This window comes from Oxyura jamaicensis, chromosome 6, assembly GCF_011077185.1.
Source record: "Oxyura jamaicensis isolate SHBP4307 breed ruddy duck chromosome 6, BPBGC_Ojam_1.0, whole genome shotgun sequence".
NCBI classification, from domain to species: Eukaryota; Metazoa; Chordata; class Aves; order Anseriformes; family Anatidae; genus Oxyura; species Oxyura jamaicensis.
The window spans coordinates 24433811-24446526 of NC_048898.1; the positions used below are offsets into that span (position 1 = coordinate 24433811).

The window sequence follows — 12716 nt, forward strand, 5'->3', positions numbered from 1 at the left end:
GCCTGTCACTATCTGAATGAACCTTTAGGAAAATGATCACAGAATATTATGAAGTAATGATACTTAAAAGACAATTATATGTGTAAGTGCATACAGACCTGAATTCTACTAATGCATTCTCTTTGGTCAAAGGTATTTATAACCACATTAGCTGTTTGCACCTGAATATAACCACCTTTTACTATATTGCCTGCCTAGGCAAGCTTCAGGTGAGAGCCGACTCAGCTGAGCAGCATAAGCTTATCTCTGATGGCCCATCTGATAATAGTCTCATGAAACTGAAGATCAGTCATTTCCCAATGATAGGAGCTGAGGTTTCAGGTCATTTGATATATGGAATCTCTTTCTCCCTTCTTGTGAATTCTTTGCTTCTGGAATAGCAGTCAGGATAATAGATGCACCACAGGAAAGTGTTAAAAGAGGAGCTGCTGGCATGTTGGGAATCATAGTGTGATTTTCTTTTTGGAGAGGTGGACAAGGGACAAGAACAGTGAGTTCATTAAGAATCTCTTTCCTCCTTGTCCTTGTGCAACAGATCTGTGAAATGTGCTGGGGGGGCAGGAGGGACCATCAAGCTTCTGTTTGGACAATAGGTTAATAAAAGACATGACCAGATCTCATAATCTTTTGTTGAACTCGTATGGCAAGTAGGTACGTTGGGCACAGTGTCTGTTGTTTGAGCCTTCCCTGGTTCTCTGAAGTACCACAGAGGGCTAAAGCTATCCCTTTGTGTTTGGAGGTGTCCTTATGCCACACTTCTGTAGTCTATGTATGTTGGTGCTTCTACTATGTCCCATGGAACGAGGATCATCCCTGCAGCTATCCCAACCCCACGGTGGCTGAAGTTGCTCAGAGGTTGCTTTACTCATTGTTAAATAAAACAACATCTGGATTGAGCAGCTGGAAAATATGAGTAACGGTCACTGCACAATAAGTGCAATAAATACAGCTCTTTGTCTCCCTCACGTGGATAATTACTGTCAGCACTTACAACTGAGGGCGTTATCCTTGCTCCACTTCCACAGTGGGCAAAGTGTCAGTGACTGGCCTCTTTGTCACAGAGTCAGTGGCCTATACTTTTAGATACAAAGGTCTGAAGTTAACAACTTTGGAACCAATCTGGAAGAAGGATTTATATGCCTCTAATGCTTTAGCACAAGGTGTTTAGTTGCTGGATCTAAGGCTATGGGGCAGAACGGAAGGATCTGGCCTCTTTCTCTGATACGTAGCCACATGTAAGGTTGCCTCTGTTTTGTAAACTCATCATAAAATAGATGGTGCATACATTTGGGATGCAGAAATTTCTACATCTCTTCTCTGATCAGAGAAAACATCTTGGATTTGCAACATTCGCTAGCAGCCAGAAGCTGGCTTTTATCTCTGAACAAAATAATATCCACCAGTACAGCTCTCAGCTTGTTGTTCTGTGGCACTGGGGCTGTCCTGCAGCAGGCTGGCCTGTCAGTGCTGGCTCCCGCAGCACCCTTGAGCTTTGCAATGGTTTGGTGCTCTGCTGCCTGACCTTTGTGTATGTGTGATGCGAGATCAAAGCCTGCAGAAATATCGCCACAGGCAGAAACAAGGGTTTGATGCAGCTTTGGCTGTTTTGAGCTAGAGAAGGGCAGATTGTCAATCAATGCAGAGAGGCACTTTGGGAGGAACGGGACACTGAGGGTAACACAGGACTGGTCTCTGTCTCTGCTGCTGACTTATGATGCTAGCAGGCTAGGCTAAGGTCACGATCTTTTCCACACAGGTAAGAAAACAAGTATTATCAAAAACCACATCCATATAAAAATGCTATCAAAGATGCATTCATATATATATATATATATTGAAAGATAAGGTTTGCCTGGAAGTGGCCTGCCTTTTTTTGTAGCCAGCATCCCTGTGCCTTATCCCCTTCATGGCCCAAGTGACTGACTGAATGAGGGAAGAGAGGAGGAGAAAGGGATCAGCTATGTCTCAAGGCCACAGCTGAACTTGACCTTGTGCTATTAAATTCACAGGAAGTCCCAGCAACAGCTCTGCTGCTGCATCTCTCTGCCCAAACAGGCAGGAGTAAATGTCATCATTAGCATGATGTGCCAGCCAGGAAGTCAAGGCGATAACAGGCAGGGTAACAGCAGAGTTGAGAGGAAAGCAGGTGCCCATGGAGTCACATGAATGATCTGCTCATCCTAGCTCTGGCCCAACAACTCCTCTGCCTAAGGCTCTTGTTCCTATCATGTGTGAGTAACAGAACCTGTGAGGCTGGAACTGCGTCACTGGCTGAAGTCTGCAAAGCTTCAAGGTTCAAGAGAAAGCAGTGATAAATGCACGATGGATCCCTTCAGCAGTGCAGTTTGTTGTTATTGGAGAGGAAAATTCAAAGTGAGATGAAAAAGGACATCCTTTTCCACATTTATATGGAGAAAAAACTCATATTACAGATCTCATAATATCAGGCTCCTCTTGTAAAATTACTGGCATCCTTAGTCATTTACAATAATTATAAATCTGTACTGAAATCACAAGGAAGAACTATTTTTTTCTTAAAGAAATGCAGGCACATATGTATATACATACATACATATAAGATGTACCAGTAAAATACAGCTGCTTATGAAGTATGATAATTTCTCCAAGGATAACTTTTATCCATTGCACAGTACATATAACAGGACAACACAGTTACAGACTGTACAAATCAGGCATGCAATAAATTACACCAGAGTTGGCTCTGGTATCCTTGTGCAGGGGTGCTATTAGAAACTTTTATTCCTTTTAACTGTTACAGGCAGTGGGGTGTAACTGGGAGCAGAAAGATCATGTAGCAGAGAAGGCTGGCTTTTCCAAAGCAGTCTGGTATTTTGATGTCCGTTCTGGGGACAAATCTGTAAATATTAATGCATTGAAAGACATGACATGATACAAATCCCAGGAAAACTTCCTCACTAGGAAATCATCCTTCAAGGAAAAAATATTAGGAAATCTGAACTAAGAGTTGATAAGCATGTTTTCTTTCAATTCTTTTAAAGTCAAGCTACTTTAGACAGAGGATTGCTGGTTTGTTTACCTTTGTGTAAGTAAAGCCTCCCTGACACAGGGCATGCTCAAAGGAAGTCAGACTCTACATTATCTCCCAGACTACATTAGCAACCAAATGAACAAATAATCCATGAACTGACCCATATGCTTACTCCAGACTGGATCACAATTTTCTCTTTGCTTGTCTCTCCATTGTCAGAATTAAGACTCTTGACTACCCCATTGCACAGCTGGCAAAGCAGTAGAGAGCCACAAGCAAAGAACATCTTGAGATCCAAATCACAAAGCTGCTTCTTCCACTACCCAGATTTGTTAATCCTAATGAAATGGTGTGTCCAAAGGTAGAGGAATAGGAAAAACTACAGTGGCAGAATTAAAGGCTTAGTCCATGCTTGCAGTTGCAGTGATAATTTGCACTTTTGGAGCACAAGATGTCTGCACAGTGGGACAATAGTGTTGTGCAATACAACCTGATGCCATGAAAACTCCAATCAGCTCCCTTCAGGGTAGCTTACCTTTTTAAAGAGCTGTTCTTACAGGAAACACTTATTCTTACTGCACCACTGGTAAAGGACAGCAAAGAGTTATCATGGCTGATTGATTCCTCTCACACTTTTGCCAGCCAAATTTGTGTGTTCCTAGCACCCGGTTCCAAGGAAAGACTGCTATAAAAGGTTTAAACGAGCAACAGAAAATAAGAGGTCTTTTCCAACCCGAACAACTCTAAAATCATCTAAGATCATCTAGTCCAATCCCACAATATCACCACCAAGTTTTTGTTCTAACCTATAATTATGAGGTTGGAAGTGACTACCAACACCTGGCTGTCACAGGCTGAATTCTCAGTGTTTTTTGTTTGACTGGTAAATGCGTTGCCATTTATCCTCTGAAAGGAAGTGAAAGGCATGCTGTTTTTCTTCATCTGTGAGCAGTAAAACTGTTAGCATATCCTGGTAAGAAAACAACAACCAGAAACACCTTAACAAAACAAAACCCTCCCCTTTCATCAGCTTGGAATAACACCGCTGCATTGTTACAAGATCACTATATCACTTATCAGTTCTTGATGTTCCCAAAATATGATACAGAAAAGCTATTATAACCAGAACTTACTGTGCCCAGCACTTCGGTTCTTACAGTAGGGGCTTATGATTTCATCTAGTGGTAGTTGTCTCTGTCCCCAGTGCTAGCTAAGACGGCAGTCATCTTATGCTAATGATTCATCTCCAAAGAGAAGTGATAGAGACTTCGTTCCCATTGGAAAATGCTATTTTGTTATATGCAAACCACTTCATCGAAACATGCTGCCTCTAATGTCAGAACTGAAAGAACTTCAAAAACTGAAATAAAGTTGGAAAACAGGGTCAAAACATTCTGTTTGTGGCATTTTAAGCAGAATGATTTGATCTTTCATTCCATTTGGCTCCTTATTTATTTACTTATTTATAGGAAAATATAAACCATGTCTGAAGGAAAAGTTTAACCAATGTCAAAAAGGAATTTTTCCTACCCCTAATTTTTTCCATCACAATTTAAGTGGCAAGTTTTTTCTAAGTTTTAGCTTTGTAAATTCAAACTTGTAAGATTCACCACAAAATAAATTAAAAATAAAAATATTTCACAACTATATTCACCATAACTTGGACCTGAAACAGGAAACTATTCCAGGGACGGATTACTTTTCCCTTTTTAATTAGACTTTGGAACAAAGTAACTTTTCAGTTTTTCTATTTTCTACATACCTATGTTAAATTTCTTATCAACCCCGTCTCTGAAGCAGCAAGGAAAAAAGAATTTGTTCTTTCAAACATTTAACCATCTGTATGTAGTAGAGAGAATGGCAATTGTCCAGAGGACAATGCTGCATAATATTTATTTTAAAATAAAAAGTTCATCTTTTCCTTTGCAAGATTAAAATCTTTCTATTCTACAGAAATGAACCCTTTCATCCATGGCATGCATGCCAAAAATAGGTATTTCAGCACAATATTGACTTCAATGTCCTGCTTGGGTCATCGTGATATTGGTGATTATTATATTCATTTAGCAAAGCAACCCTTAGACGAGATCCAGGTTTTAGACTGGCAGTTCGGTGATATTTTCAGACAGTTAAGAGAAGCCAGGCTAAAGAAAGAAACAGGAAGGCAAGGTTCTCTTCAAGCAAGAGCTTATTCTTATTAATGCTGAAAGCCTCCCATATGGGAAGGTTGTTGCATGATGCTCTGTGCACACAAAGATGCAGTTACAGCTATTATCTTGTCCCTGAGCGATTGGAACAGAACTGTGCCATTTTCTGTTTGCAGCAGCACTTTGCAGAAACAGCAGCGCAACACCACAGATCATAAAGCACTTTGCAGACACTAAATCACAAAACATGCAAGTGCAGAAAGTGTTTTATTACTGCTTTCTTGGCATGCAAATTAGGGAGCCAGAGAGTCCACGTCTAATGTATCTGTAACTACGGTCATTAAAGCAATTTACAATGAAGTTAGACTTGTTGCTTCTGAAAGACGGGATGCCAGAAGAACCATGGAAGATCTCTTGGCCAATAACGATAGGGGTCCAAAGGTCAGTATTGAATTGCTCTGAGGCCAAGGAGGAACAATACATTGGTTGTATTGCTGTGGCTGTGACAGGCTGCCTGACTGGACTATTGTGATTCTCCCTGCATAGCATCAAGAGTGTTGAGGAGGACACAGCTATCGGTGCAGAAGTCAGCCTTCAAAACTGTTTGAAATCCAAATGACAGCAATGCAGGACTGTGACAAAAATGTGATCTTCCAGACAGTCACAGAAGACAGGGCTGTGTGGACAGTTTGCCTAGGGGTAACTCAGAACTTGGGAGGGAGCTGTCCTGAGGTAAGGTTGTCCTAGGAATGTACTATCAAGTTCAAGGTCACCAGTTGTCAGGAACTGGATGCAAGTCTTCTGAACTAAAATCCCTGAGTCCCTAGACCACACTTGTGGGTCAAAATGAAAGCTAAGTCTAGATCCGATGTCTAAACTCTTTAAAATGCAGAAAATGCAGAAAATGACATCTTGTTCATAAACAACACCTGCTCCTTTGACATAGTATATATGTCATCCAAGTATATAACGTCTGTCTTCCTAAACACTAGGATAATGCTCAGGGCCAAAATGTTGACACGATGTGTTGTAAAAGCAGTTGGAACACAAATTTTGTGTGTCCCGACTGCTTTTACAAACACATCGTGTCAACATTTTGAACAAGATAATTTATTTTTTTATTATTTATTTTATATATATATATTTAGTTTTAATTTTGTCTGAAAGATGATTTCTGAATTCAATCTTCTGCCCCAGTCAGATAGGCTGATTTAATGCCTGACAAACTGTACTGCATAGAAAAGTCATCACACTTTAGAACTTTAAAGAAAACTCAGGAAGTCTGTAGTATGGGAATGAGTGTCTAGCCTGCTATGGAGCAATGTATATCATATCTCTTTTTGCTCCATTTTTTTCCTCTGAAGAAAAAGACACTTTGTTACTGATCTCCTTTATAAAGAGCTCAAGAACTGAAAATGATTATTAATTTGTAAAATATCCCTATCTTTGGAAAAAAAAAAAGAAGAAGAAGAAGAGTTGGGCCTGTAGGTATTGTTACAACTAGCAATTTGCATCTCATTATCTTCTAGAATATTAACTTTTATCATACCACATATTCTCCTTATGCTGTTTCCTTTCATACTTAGGTTGACTGTAATGAAAAAACACAGGGAAATCTCACTCCTGTTTAGTTCAAGTTAATTATGCTGTAGTTCAGGGATTTTGATAAATTGATACCTCACCCCCATCATCTTTGGCCCTGAAAGAGATGGAAGAAAAAGGCAAGATTTGATTTTCTCATTAATGTCCTCCTCTTTGAAATGAGGAGGAAAAAAAAAAAAAAGTAATCCTTTTGCTTCAGTTCCATGTGATCCTGCCAAGGCAAACCAGGAATGGTTATGCTACAGATGTTTGAGCTTGCAAGAGTGATAGAGACTGTGGTGGCCAGACCCAGTACAGAGACTTTACTTCTGGAAGGGTCAGTTCTTCAAATGAAATGTTATAGCATGTTTGGAGGAAAAGGACACAAGTTCTAATTCTTACCTGGTGGTATAGATGCAATTATCCACAGCACATAGTGTCTTAGTTTTTTTTGGTTTATTTTCATTTCATAGGCATGGACTCTATCAATTATGAACCATGCTGTTCACTGGAGCAGCAAGAGAGGAGGGGGCTGCCCTGTGCCCCACTCTGAAAGGAGTATTTTGAACCCAGAAAATGTCTAGAAAATATCCCATTTTTTCTCTCTCTGCTTTTTTGTACATCTTTCATTAAGCTTAAAGCAGCAAGAAAATTTACAATGCTCCAAGTATAACAAATAATGTGATTCTAATGTATAAAATGAGTTTTGATGTCAGTAATCCTCTTGGCCAGCTGAGGTGTCTTTTCCTCCTCCTTTGTCACATTCTCATTTTTACAAAGGTGTGTGGATGCATGTGCATACACATAGATGTGGAAGATGTTTGTTTCCCCACCCTTTTGCCCTAGATTATTAGAGACAGAGATAGCATTTCATCAGAATAGAAAACTATGGATGGGTTTTCCCTGATATATTGTCCCTGCAGACTTAAAAAAAAAAAAAAAAAAAAAAAAAGTTAATAGATGGGGCTAAAGATAGTTTATTTTTGTTAGTTTGTTCTTTGTTTGTTTGTTTTTCACAAAACATGAAGTGTCTACACATACTTTTACAGCTCTTCTATGTCAGCTGTACAGCCCAGTCATTTATTGCTGCAGATTAACCTGGTAACAAGAATGGTGTGCCTTGTAAATGACAGTAATGTTTTCAAGAAATCTTGAAAAGTCTTTATGTGCTTTAGTGAACTAACCAGAGCTCTTCAGCTTCCTCTGACAGAACAACTATCATTATCACAGCTGGATGAACTAAGGCATGGGCAAACCGAGCTGTCACTGTCACACCCAGAAACAGTGGAAATGCTGGGACTGCAAGCACCTGTGTATGCTGATCTGTCCAAACTTTGTGTCACCTGTGGCATCAGTCAACATTCCCATCTGCCAAACTTTCAACTACCTATTTTCAGACTCCTAAATATTTTCTAGCAGAACTGTGATTCCAACAGAGATTTGACCTTAATGATTTTTGTAGTTAGTTTTTGATGGTTCCATTAAAGATGGGAGTTTAAAAAGAAATTTAGTAGTAATAGAAAAAATGTAGTATCCTTCTGCTAGCTAGATGACATACATCCACCCATTTCAGTGCATGCCTTTGAGAAAAAAAAAAAAGAAAAGAAAAGAAAAAGAAATTGTTGTTTGTCTTTGAAATGGACCATGGCATTCAGAAATCTCCTATGTTTAGTTGCAGTTTGCAGCAATATCGCTGCTGGGATAGCTCATTCCTTCACTGCAGACAGGAATGGAGAGTACTGCTTTCATGGCCTCCGTGATAAATGAGTGTGTACAAATTCCCAGAATCTATTCAGAAAGATATTTTCAAATGTAAGGTTTCTGGCTAAAAAGCTAGTCAGTTCATTTTGTCATTTCTGCTTCAACTTCAACAAAAGCAGAGAACTCATTTTTCTGTTTGAAGAAATTTAATTTAAAAGCAAGAATAAACTATTCTCCTTACAAAAAGAGGCATTTTGTTAAGCTTGAATGTTAAAATGAAGCCCAAAGTTAATTCAGGAATGAATCTCATTTCTTTCTATTATTTATTTTTACTGCATCAGCAACATGGAGATTGGAGGTGATTCTCAGCAAGTATCAGTGTGGAAAAGCACTATGGGCATCGCAGGGGCTTTGGGGAAAAATCCACACTTTGGAAGGAGCACAGATATCACTGAACCAAGCTGCTGTGGATTTTCAGTTCAGGCACATTAAGATCAACTCTGTTTTTGACACCCAAACTTCTCAACGAAATCTTCAGATGGCAAAAATCAGGATGACTCCAATGAAGCTGACGACAGGTGATGAAGCAGTGAAGCTGATGACAACATCAATAAACTGGGGTGTATTTTAGTCTTTGACCTTCTACTTATAACACATATACTTTTGACCTTCTACTTATAACAATAGTGCCTTGATCTTCTCCAACCCCTGATCAAGAAACATGGCAGTGATCATTTCTGCAATGCCTTCAATAAGTATATATGTAGTTATCTGATTTTCTCCATTATTTGCATAATTTTGATTTAATTACAATTACTTTTATCATTATAGAATTTTTTATTTACTATTATTGTTACATTTCTTTTTTTTTTTTTTTTTTTTTTTTATACAGCATTTTAAGGCTCAGATTCACTTCTGGAGCAAATAAAAATGCTCCTATTGAAGCCAATTTACGAATGTTTACATCAGGTGACTGTTTATCTTACCTGGTCTTCTACTCAACATGAAAATGAGAGGTGAAAAACAACAAGCAGATAATTTTGCAAAATGTAAATCTGCACAGTCCTGACAATGCACACTTCAGTTGCTGCTGCAGAGAATACATGGGTATCTTTCTGCACACTCTAATTTTAATGATTTTTCATGTGCTTTTTTTTTTTTTTTTTTTTTTTTTGATTTGATATTCCTCTTTACTGTGGGGCACCTGAGCATTTTGATTTGGCTTATTGTCTAAAAAGAAGATTTTTATTATTATTATTATTATTACATTGTTTTTTATAACCAGTGGATCAAACTGGGGTCTTCTCCTTAGGTTTCTGTAAAACAGGCAGCCAAGGCATAACCTGCTTGCTTTATATGCCCAACAGTCTGAAATGATCATATATAGTAATTCCTTTATCCATAAAGTTATTCTCTGTGTAATAGTGATGGTTATGGAATGAATTTTCAGGTTAACAATATACTGGATAAAGGCTCAGAAGATTTGAATACTGGTCTGTTTTTTTGCTATCAGCAGTTGTCAAGTCACTCCACATGATCATCACTCTACATTTAAGCTATTTTTCTTGCCTAGTATCATCACAGGAATTTAACCTCAAATATGGTGCCTCATACAGAGAGATTTTTCCTACACTAGAATCTCTTCATTTACTAATAAATCAAAACTTCTATTTTGGCACTACCAAAAAATCCCAGATATTTTATAAAGGGACATGAGTGAAGGAGGCTCCTGAATCTGATTTATCTGCCTTACAGTGAAGTGAGCCTGAGCCATGATGAGTCTTTCAGTAATACTGATCACAGCTCATTGTGCTTTCTGTTTGCTTTCTGATTCCAAGTTCTGAATCATCACCATACCTATTCCTCCTGAAATAAAACTATCTAGAAGAGCCAAATGCAGATGGGAGGACAATTTAAAGTAATGAGCTAATCACAGTTAATTTTCTTGGTATTTACTGTAATAACATTAATTTTGATGAACCCCTCCGTTATTAATGTGAATGTCACAAGTACTTCTATAGCATTTCCACTTGGATTCCATATTAATTAACTGGGCTGTTAATCTAAGGTGTTGCTGCAGAAATATAATAGCCCAGTGAGGAAAGAAAAAAAAAAAAAAAAAAAAAAGAGAGAGAGAGAGAGAAAAGAATTCATAGTCAATGAGAAGACATGAAAAACCATAAAATGACCTTCTCTTACTGATTTTTCAGGCATGGTGAAGTTTCAGTTCCTTGAACAGACTCATGGTCCCATCAAGAATTCCATTTACCAGTCGGAAACTTGATAATGTATGGCTGGATTACCATTTGAACTCATCCTTCTTTACATGTAATGGACATAAATTGCATTTATACTTGCTTTATAGCCCACTTTAGTGCCATCATGGAAAAGAGCCTTAGAATAAATGAGAGAAGACCTACATTTCTTTTCCAATTTTCAAAACATGTACCAACTTGATTTTGGAGCTTGCCAGAATCTCCAAATCAAGGATGACAAATCTATCTGTGAGAAGCAGTATGTCAGGTTGCTGTAGCTTGAGAGCTGGACACCTAATATATCCTCTGATTTCTGTCCAGTGCCCCTAATCACCCTCTTTATAAATTTTCTGTATTGCAAGCAACGACCTAGGAACACTATATAATTCACCAACTGAGCCAGATTTGTTATACTTTGCCTTTATGAACCATCTCATGCACTGCTAACATAAATTATCCCAGGGAATTTGGATTCCAGGAAAAGGCACTCTTCACCACCTTTATCTTTTCAAACCTGGCCTGAGTGGACTAATCCATCCGTAGAGATAGATTAGAAGTAGCACTGTGAATGTGGGTTAAAATGTGTGCTCTTTCCCTCTACTCCAGGTGAGTTACCCCTTCCTTTCAGTCTTTGTTATTATGCATTTTCATTGACATAATGTAATATTATAGCTATTTAGGTATTCAAGGAAGACAGAAGGTGGTCCGTGTGCCATGCTGGTCCAGAAATATGCTGCAGGGGATGTCTGCCTGGAGGGGTTTGGCTCATGCTTTCTCTTGAATGATCTGAAGTTGGGTACAAAGGCAGAGGAGTGAGATAAGGTCCCCGTCTGCTCCACATCACTGAAAAATCAGTGTGTTTTTGCTATCTGCCACACACTAGTTTCATCACAGTCCTAGTGAAAAAGAGTGATGAATAAGTGAGAGAAAGCTGTGAAAGCATAATCAGGCCTATCTGGCTCTCTGAACACATCAGAGGTGAGGAATTGTAAGGACCCTTATCCTCAGTCTCAGCCTTTAAGATCACAGACCTTGTCAGTCAAGCTTGTCGCACTCAGGGCTGCTAAACGTGTTACAGCATTATGATCTGTAACAGATGGCAGGGAGCAAGACACCAAAGGAATTTGATTATATCCCAAGAAAGCTATTTTAAAATTTAGTGAATGCACGTACAAATCTCATTTCACATATTCATCTAGGCCTAACAGGAAAATATTCTGTAACAGCTCAGCAAGAACATTAATGAAGCTCAGCAAATTAAATGTTGCAAACTGTTTTGCCAACCCCTGATGGACAGTACCACCTATGTGTAAAATAATAAGAGCTGTATGATACAGATGGTTTTCTTGAAGAGAGAAGCAAGAGCTGCCAAGCACATTAATTATTAGGCAAAAGGTGTAATGCTGATTTTCAACTTCAGTGAGAGATAATAGACTGGATCAACTGAGCTGATGTTTCACTGCTTGAGTGGGGATTTTATTTTAAATAAAACAACCTTTCTAGTCACTGTAGTCCATCCTCATCACTTCTTATGATCGTAACACAGTTTCAAATACCTGTTAAAAAAACATGGTTTAAGCTGTGCATTGCCTGCAAAAACAGCAGTGCTACTTCTGTTTACATCAACCAAAAATCTTTTCCTTTTGCCAGGTTGTCCCTCAGAATGATGTATAGCAGACTTTGCAGCTCTCCCAGCTCATAGGTTTATTAAGAATCTTATTTTTTGTGACTGTCCTCTGCATAGAATGTAACCATTGGATTTTTTTTTTTTTAATTATTATTTTATTTTATGAGAAACTCCTTTTCATCAGATGGTTTAGCTTAATATCATTGATTCACAGGAAAGTCTGATTGCAAAAGCCCCCATACTAGCAGAGAGTTTCCACCCAAAACATGGAGAGTTCTCCTTTTGAAAAAGAAAGAAACAACAATTTAAACTTCACCTGTGATTTTCTAAATAACTGCATGGCATCACTGCTTCCTGTGAGGTGTCTCAGACTGAATGGGAAACTGAGCCAAAGG

At 38.5% G+C, this 12716-nt stretch overlaps 1 long non-coding RNA gene across 2 annotated transcripts; it reads left to right on the top strand.

Annotated features, from left to right (window-relative positions):
- The first annotated feature begins 309 nt into the window (after positions 1-309).
- Positions 310-3544, top strand: LOC118169474. 2 transcript variants are annotated; one of them, XR_004752136.1, is made up of 3 exons: positions 310-490; positions 2010-2373; positions 3230-3544. It is a non-coding gene; the product is annotated as an uncharacterized LOC118169474 (long non-coding RNA). The 2 variants fall into 2 exon arrangements; XR_004752137.1 differs by having other exon boundaries at positions 2243-2373.
- Positions 3545-12716: the final 9172 nt, after the last annotated feature.